Here is a 9370-nt window from a genome sequence, read left to right on the forward strand (position 1 = left end):
TGACCAGGAAGGAATGGCACAAACACCCCATCGTGACTGGTCCAGAGGCCCTGTGTATCCTTGGCATAGATTACCTCAGAAGTGGGTATTTCAAAGACCCAAAAGGACACCGCAAGGAGAGGCAAGGCAAAAGCTCTAGTAGCTGATTTGCCGCTGGCAGAGGCCGCTCTGATGCGAGCTTGGAACCTCCCCAGGTGGCCTGGACTGGCACCTAGATGAGAGAGGAAAAGGGGGTGCTTCCCATTTCAAAAAGGTTCCTGCAAACTCACGGGGGTGGCAGCTGGTCTCAGTGCTAGTAGTGGTTGAGGTGCGGGCGGCGGACAGCTGACGGCTGGAATCTTCTCATCAGCAGCGGGCACAGGTGGGGAAGGTAGGCAGAACTCAATCGTAGTGCTGAGTTGCAGCGCAGCAAAGTCCCGGGTCGGAGCGCACAACCTCCCACGGCACCATGCCGCAGACAGTTTGCAGATCCCCTGAGTGGAAGAGCCCACCCCCCCCCCCCCCCCAGGTAAAACATCCCAACCCCCACTGGAGAACTGTAGTATCATAGACCAGCCCAGGTGTGAAGGGACCTTGAAAGATCATTTGGTGTAGCCTGTTGTGGGAAAGGGAGCCTAGATGAGATTATTTAGCACCCTGTCCTATCGCATCTGGAAAACCTCCAGCAACGGGGACTGGTGCAACTTGTGCCCGTTGTCCGTTGTCTTCTCCACGTGGCTCCCTTGAACTACTGGAATACTGTGTGGAGGTTCCCCCTGAGCCTAGGTAGGTGCCTAACATTTTGCAACTAATTCCTTTGTCATTGCTAGCCTTCATGCAGCTGCTAGCTGCTTTTAGATGTTCCTCCACAGCTTTTGGATCATGCTGAGCCCATTTGCCTGAGTATTTAGGACTTAGGCTTATTCGCTGCTTCTGTAAGTATTCAACGATATCTCTTGCCATCCCTCTGACTATGCCAATTGGTGCAAACGGGTGTTTTAGGTCGCTTAGAATCGCCAGAAAAAGTATCAGCAAAAGCAGGTTCTCCAGCCCTTTGGGCATCTTCATGGCCCTCCTTGGGACGCTCTCCAGTCTGTCTGCCTTTTTTATTGAATTCTGGGGACCAGAACTGGACACAGAGTGCGGCCTGCAGGCATGGCCTCTGTGAGAAGAGGCCAGGGTCTGCTCTGTGCTAGACGCAGCTAGTTTTCACCAGCTCGGCACCAGACTTCCCTGAGAGCCAAAGCTGAGCAACTCAGCAGAGCTGGTGGCACCCCTGTGTAAGCATATTTAAGAGAGGGTAAAGTGCTGTCTGGGGCGGGTATTTCCCTGCTGCCCTTAGATCTGGCAGGTGGCTATGTCCTGAAGGAACTTTTTCATCTTATTGTCTCCTCCTGTCCTATTGAGAAGGGGCGGTGAGAGAACAGCTGGTTGAGCCCCTGGCAGCCCGCCAAGGTCTGACCTCATAAAGCCTGAAAGGCATATTCTTCCTTGTAGAAGGGGGTGTGTGGCTTAGAGATTTTAGGAACAGGGAAATTAATTAGGGACTGAATGTTGATTTGAGTGAAGGGCGGGTACCAATCCGTCTTCTATAACTGCAACTTCAGCAGCAAAGGACAGCTGAGAATCGGGCCCCAATGATGCTGGTTTGGGTGTTGCTAAGACGGAGTTCATTTCCCCATAGCAGCTCTCACAGTGCCATGTGTCACGTGAAAAAGGGAGGAGGCTTCCTTGACCCTTGGTGTGGGGGGATTTACTCAGTCTGTAGTGTTTAATTTGTCTGTGTTTCAGGAAGGTTGAGACCGTTGTGCCCGACCAGTCTGTCAGCATCCCGTTGTGGGGATCCTTCACTGAGCAGTCCTACTGGATCAGAGGCTGGTTCGACTGACTTAGGGAAACACACCAACAGTGTAAGGGAGACCCCTCAGCAGGTCTTCCCCTTTACCCACTGTGTTACCTGCTGCTGCCGACTGGTAGCGTCCGCCAAGGATTCACACTAACAGTTTACGGAATAGCACTCTTTATTAATATAAATTGTGACGGGTTACGGTTCGAAGATTGTCGGTGATAGTGTCTGACTGCAAAAATATATCTGAAGGAATATACAGACAAGCTCTAATCCCCAATAAAATGTTCAGCGTGCATAGAGTATGATTCTTATCCAACACGCATCTCTATGGGGGAGAAGACAGGTTGAGCCCATCAACTGATCCCAGCAGCTATGATGGAGTCTTCCCTAACTTTTCCCCATTCTCGACTTATTTTTATAGTATTTCTGTGTGTTTAGGTGGAGCTTGAGTGACCCTAGTCATGCATACTTTTGTTACTGATTGGTGTAAAATTCTCTTGCTTTGCTTTTAAAGATACAGTCAAAAAGAATATAGAGCACATGCCCAGGGAGGGGTGGTTGCGCTTTGGAGGTGGGTAACTTTGGGATGGAGGTGTACGTTAATATTATTATTAGGCTTTAATGAAGCAAGTTCACCTAAGGAGAGTGATTTCACCACAGTTGCTGCCTCAGCAGTAAGACATCTTCCCCTATCTCCCTTGGTTGACAGGTGGTATGCCGTTTATCAGCTGCAAAGTGCCGTCGAGTTCCCTTCCCTGCAAGGATTTCTGCAGAGCCTGGCCTTCGCTCTGCTCCACCCTCCGTTCCATCCCCCTTAGCAGGTGTGTGTGTGTATGGGGAATCATCACGGAATAGGTTTCAAACCATGCCAACTGCATTCCACCCAGGGAGCAGCAACTGTGATTTACCCTATAATTCCCGCACTGTTATAACTCCTGTGAGGATGCTAATATAACCCCTAAGTTTCCTCTAATTGAATCCCCAGTTACCGGTCCACAGGGTCCCCGGTCATTTTCCCACACCGAGCTTTGCACTGGTAGCTAGAAAGGTGTTGATCACACCCCAGCGTTTTGGCTACTGCTGGGCAGTGTTGGCACAGCATCAGCGCTGTCTCTCCAACATTCTGTCCCTCATCAGTAGGCTGGGGGTGGGCAAGGTCCTGGGAGGAGACACAACCAGGACAGCTGACCCAAACTGGCCAGAGGGCTATTCCATACCATATGACATCAGCCCAGAAATAAAAGCTAAGTTAAGGAGGGGGAAGGGGGCACATTCCTTATTTACAACGTTTGCCTTTCGGAGCAACCCCTACGCGTGCTGGAGCCCTGCTTCTTAGAAAGTGGTCGGACAGTGCTTGCTGATGGGAACTAGAGGATATAATTATTTGTTTTTCCTGTTTGCTTTTTCGTGCAAAAACCTTCTCTTTTCCTTTAGTAAACTGCCTTATCTCACCCTGTGAGTTGTTTTCCATCTTATTTTCTCTCTGTGTCAAGCTGAGAAGGGGGAGTGATAGAGCGGCTCTGTGGGCACCTGGCATCTGGCCAAGGTCAACCCACCACCGATGCTTTTGATGCCATCCAGGTGTTGTAGGATAAGGGCACTGATAATGCGGGTAAATAATTGGCTGCAGAGCTGGTGCTTGCAACAGTGTTCTGGGTTCTATGAGCATGGGACCCTGTTTTTGGATCAGCATGTGCTTGGGAGAGCGGGGCTCCACCTCACTGAGCGGAGCAAAGATATTTTTGCCAGTAGGATAGCTGACCTCATTAGGAGGGCTTTAAACTAAAAGTGAGCTGTCGCGGCTGGGCGTCCCCAAACTGGTTGTAATTGGCATTGACTCCATGATTCACAGAAGGCTGATCGATCTCTTTAATATAAAATAAATAAATATATCATTATTAAGAAACCCATTGCTTTTATAGACAGTGAGGATACACCTGGACCTAATTGGTCCTCCAATCCAAACACCATCGCCATTGGCTAATTAAGAAACCACCCTTTGGCAAACAAATCTCCATAACACATTCCACATGTTCACAATAAGAGGTGCAGCAAGTGAAGATAAGAATTGTTTCTCATTCTTTTCTCTGACCTTCTCACAGCCTTCCTCAGAAAGGCCTGGGAAAGTTATGTGTTGCTCTCTGTGGCCAGAGAGCTGCTGCCACAGTGAGGGCGTGAGGAGGGAGAGAATAATCAGCAGCCCTGTGCGGGAGTGATGGACAGGGTCAATGAACAAAGGGCAGGGCAAGAGCTCCAGTACCTGAGAGTCCCCCTTAGAACCTGAAGGCAGCGGTGGATGTCACAGCTGCAAAGTGTGCCCAGCAGAAAGATCTCCTTGGACGCGTAAGTTTTAAAAGAGGAGATTGACAGGAATCCAGGTACACGGACAGGAGTTCAATGCCAGGTATTGTACGCTGTCCCAGGCTAACCGACGTCCTGCCTTCAGAGTGCACAAAAGAGAGGTAAGCCAGAATGTAACCTCGAGGTGACTGACACAAGTAACTCCTGAGATGAAGGAGACCGGATGCACTTCTGTGCTCAGGGTAGAAGGAAGAACCCTCCCCCATCTCCTGAAGTGCCCCTACATAACAGACAGGATGCTCCTGGTTTGGAGACTGAAGAGCACATGAGTAATGGACGGGACCCAGGACAAAGCCAACCATGCAGAGCTGACCTAACCGCCTGCCCACGTTAGAACCAGTGCGACCAGAGAAGCACATAAAGGTATTAGTAATTGGAGATTTCCTCCTGAGAAACACTGAGACACCCATTTCCCACCCAGACGATTTCTCTAGAGAGCGCTGCTGCCTACCAGGAGCTCGCATTCACGGTGTCACTGAGAGGCTGCTGAGGCTGGTGAACCCTACAGGTTATTGCCTGCTCCTACTCTTCTCTGTAGTTTCAGATAAGGCAACTTAGAGCCCTCTCAGGAGTCTATTATGTCTGTAGGAGCGATGCAAAAAGGATGGGGAGCACAGGTGATGGTCGGCTCTGGTGGTGTCCAGTCTGAGGAAGGGGTCCAGGAAGGAGGAGACGGACTGAACAGCTGAATGCCGGGCTGCGTAGCTGGTGCCATACTCAAGGTTTTGGCTTCTATGATCATGGATGTACCTTTAAGAAGCCGGGTCTGTTGGGAGCTGATGGGATTCATGCGACCAAGCGGGGCGAGATCGTCTTTGCCGGTAAGCCGGTTAGACTTACAAGGAGGGCTTTAAACGAGACTCAGCAGGGAAAGACGATGGAGTTCTGAGCAACAGAGAAGAGCCAGGGGCTGGTGATGTGTTGGGAACCAAGAGGGGAATACTTGAGAAATGCTGCAAAGGAATTGGGGCTTGATCCTTGTCCAAAAAAGTGACGCAGTCGACAGCCCAACGGAAGTGCCTCTGTACCAATTCATGCAGCATGCATAAGAGAGAGGAGCTGGAAACCACTGTGCAGCCGGAAAGCTAACAATGTAATCACTATGGTAGAAATGTGCTGGGACAACTCAAATGACTGGAGCTGTGCAATCAGTGGCTATAAACTGGAAGCAGGGACACACATTCTGGGAAGAATCTAAAGATGCCGCCCAGGTCTGTAGGGATGGGATCAGAAAAGCTCAGGCAAAGCTGCAGCTGACTATGGCAGGGGATGTAAAGAATCGGACAATGGGCTTCCACAGGTGCATTGGTCAGAAAATAAGACTAAAGAAAGCGTACGCAACCCACGTGCCCCCTCCCTCCCCCCCGCCCCCCGCTGCTGATAAATAAGCCAGGAAGTCTAGTGGCCAGCAACATGGAGAAGGCTGTGGTACTCGGTGATTCATTTTTCTCTGTTTTCACAGGCACAGTTACCACACCTCTTGAGACCCTGAACCTCAAGGCAGGGACTTGGGGAACAAAATCCCTTCCATCATAGGAAACGATCTCTTTTGAGACCACCTGAGGAACCTGTGGATACACAAGTCCTGCACCTCTGGGGAGGCGCAACCCCATGCACCAGTACATGCTGGAGGCCGTTTGGCTGGAAAGCAGCTTTGCAAAATAGGACAGTGTGTCCTTGCCTGAAAGGCGGCCAAGGATATCCTTAGCCCGATATAGAGGAAAGCAGGGTTCATATATGTATATATGATACAAGACAGTTGAGCGGATCATTCAAGGTGGTCACTGTCCCCGGGGGTGCAGGGCACCAAAGAGCACCCTTGGGCAGCTCTGGGGGCACTGCCTATTTTTTTAGAAGCCTCCTATCCAGCTTAACGCAAATCCTACTCTCCTGAGCCCTCAAGCCAGCAGTGCGGAACGCACGCTTTGCATTTTATTTGCTTCCAGGAGACGTGCAGCTTAGAAATGTCTGCAATGGAAGTGGGGCTTTCAGCAAACAATGTAGAGCAACTTCTGTTGTTTTTTCAAAATGTCCTGAGAAGTTAAAGCCAGGCCTGCCCTGGCCAAAGCAGTCATTTGACTGGAGGGAGCAGCACCAAAAAGGGACAGGCACCTTTGGGGTGGACTCGATGTGGTAACAAATAACAAGCAACAGTACTTGTAGCTACTACAGCGTCTTCTGCGACCTCGTAGCCCGCCCTCAGGGTCGCAGCACTACACGGGACAGATCCCTCCGCGCCCCGCGGGCGCCAAGTCGACGAGGGCGGACTCGCCAAGGGGGCGGGGGAAAGCGAAAATGGCAGGCGAGACAGCAAATGGAGACGCGGGCCACGATCCGTCGGCCCAATGGGCGCCGCGGAGGGCTCGGCTTAGTGGAGGAAGTGTCGGGGCGGCCACGGGCGTTGTCCTTGGCTGGCGAGAGTGTCGGCGTGCCGGCCTGTGGCCCTGGTGGTGCCACTACTGTCTTCGGAAAGATTATCGGCAAGGCGTTTCTCTGGTGTCGTTAGCGACGAGGACGAGGAGGTAGCCGCACCCTTGCTCTGTGCGCGGTTCCTCTTCCCTTCCCCCTCCTCCCCCTACCCCCTCCTCCCGCGCTTGCAGGCATCTGAGCCGAGGACCGGTGTGCGGTGCCCGGGCGCGCGGCAGGGTGCTGCTGCTGCGGGTGGGTGCAGGGACGGGGGACGGACGGGGCCTCTCTGGGTTGTGGCGCTCTCTACTGCACCATCCCCTAAACTTGTTCTGAGCCGCACCCCCACCCCTCCGGCTGCCGCGGGCCTACTGGGTTGCTGGTGTTGTCCGGACTCGCCTCGCATTCCACCCCCACCGTGTCGTGTGCGCGCGTAGAGAAGGGCCTCTGACGGTAACTTGGCCTCAATGTGTCTCCTAACAGCATCGAAGAGGTTTCGCAGCTTCACTCTGCTGGGCTGTGATTCTGAACCCACAAGCTGGATTATTAGGGCAAGGAATTACGGCTTTCTCTAGTTAAAAAAATAAAATAAAATAAAAAATTACAAAGTGGTCATCCTGCAGGCTGCAAAGGCTTTCCAGAACTTGTTTCTGTGGGGAAGTAAGACCGTGATAACAGCATTCTTGCAAGGGTCACTAGTGTTGGTGCTGGAAACTAGAGTGAGCTGCTTAGCCCAGGGGGAAACCAGTACAGCCGTTGCCTATGCGATGTTAACTTTAAGGTAATATCCCATATGACTTGGTTATTAAAATGCTAACGTTCAGTTAACAGGGATGCCTTTTGCTTTTAAAGGCAGAGCTTGCATGCAGTATAGAAGACAGACTCATCCTATGCACTTGCAGGCTGCCTGTCATTATGCGTGTGTTCGATACTTGAGCTCCCTGTCCTGTGGGAAATGAATGGCCGCTGCTCTTCCACTTCACTAAACTCTTTGATGATTCAGTTAAGCCATTTGTCTCCAGTCTCTGCATGGCCCACATCCAGTAGAAAAACTGCTTAGGAAACAATCAGCCCGAACTAAAACATACCGGAGGTTGTTAATTGCAAGTAGTGGCCTGTCTCCTTAGCCCATTGTCTTGCATGACGAATCCCACTTCTGGAGGGGGCTCTGTGAAGATGTCGTGTTTTGGGTATAGAAAGCATTATAATAATGCAAGAAAAATCAATGTTCTGGCTGGTGTTTGGGTATCTGGTAATCTGCTTCTGTAGGAGTTCAGCGGGGCAGATGGGTTTGCATAAGCTCTTACCTTTCTCTAAAGCCGGTTATGTTTTAACTGTTTAATCTTCCTCCAGTGCCGTACGTTCCATGATCTTTTGCCCCTAGACGGGACGCTTTTCCTAGTCATGCCTAAGGAGCCAATTATCGAGTTGTCTGAAGCAGGAGGTTCTGGTGAATCTGTAAGTACTGTGTGAGCTTTCTGTATGCTAAACTGTACCTGTAGATAGTTCCTCATTTACTGGACTCTTTCCTCTGCCCCCTTTCCCCCTTGATAGGGCACAGTAGGCTCCTTTGGGTTTTCTGGCGCTGTCATCTTTTTGCCTCTAGCTTGTAATGGAGTTGAGCTTTTTGACTAAAAGCAGTGCTATCAAGCAGTACTGGTCCCTGGGTATGTATTTCTGGTGCAAAATGCAGTGTTGTTTTGGAGCGCAGTCTGGTGCCTATTGCCGTGGTTTAGAGTAAGAGTAGTAGAACTTCTAACATGCAGAAGAGTGCTTGGGGTTTTTGGCAGGTCAGGGGCAAGGAAGGACAAAGCTGGTTGAGAGGTGCTGGATTTTTTGCTTTTAGCTATGAAAGCCATGTTGAAAGACTTTGTAAACCTACGCAAAAGGCAGCGTAAAGTTTCTTTTCCACCAGGGTTGGTTATGTTGCCTGAAGACACAATGGGGGCTTTAACCCTGAGACAAAGTCTGCTTGCGTGGCTGTTTTGTAGTCCTTTGCTGTTTAGCTTGAGAAAAATTGCCTAGCTCTCTGTGGCCCCTATGGCGTGCATAATTGGTCTTGGTGACTTTGCTTGGAACGCTTCAGTTGCCGGCAGTCGGACGGGCATTAATTTGACATGCAATGGTTGAATTGCTAGGAATTGGCTAGCTGCTTTCGCTGGGTGGTTCTCTGCTCTCGTTCCTTCCCTTCCTGCCCTCTTTATGTCTTCCTTTTTCGTTTAATTTTACTTATTTATGGGTTTGTACTTCCTTCTCCAGCTTCTTGGGCATGTAATGATTGTTGGCGAGATGTGTGTTGCTCACCTGGGCCTGACCAATGGATTCCGGATGGTTGTGGATGAAGGGCCCGAGGGTGGGCAGTCTGTCTATCGCATGCATCTACCCGTTCTGGGTGGCCGTCAGTTGGGCTGGCCGCCTGGCTAAGATTTTAGCACCGCAGGAGTTGCTGCAAGTGTACAAATCACCACTGAATGGATTTCGTCTGTTGCCCATCAATCTAGCGGCTTTTGATGTGTAATATTTTTTTTTTTTTTTTGCCGTGTGTCTGTGGAAGGTAATAAAAGCTTTGAGCAGCAGTTGCACAATAAAGATTTGTCATGGGGATATCACCTCCGTGTTGCGTGTCTTACTGAGGGGAAGTAGTTCTGCAAGTTCAAACGGTGTCTCCCTGGAATGCAAGTAGTGGAATGTTTCAGCCAGGTAACAGCATTTCAGAGATAGGTAGTGATTGGCCTGTTTGTGTGAAGCTGGAAGCGCATCTTGTAGGAAGCAAAG

The sequence above is a fragment of the Taeniopygia guttata genome, chromosome W, assembly GCF_048771995.1.
Source record: "Taeniopygia guttata chromosome W, bTaeGut7.mat, whole genome shotgun sequence".
Classification (NCBI taxonomy): Eukaryota; Metazoa; Chordata; class Aves; order Passeriformes; family Estrildidae; genus Taeniopygia; species Taeniopygia guttata.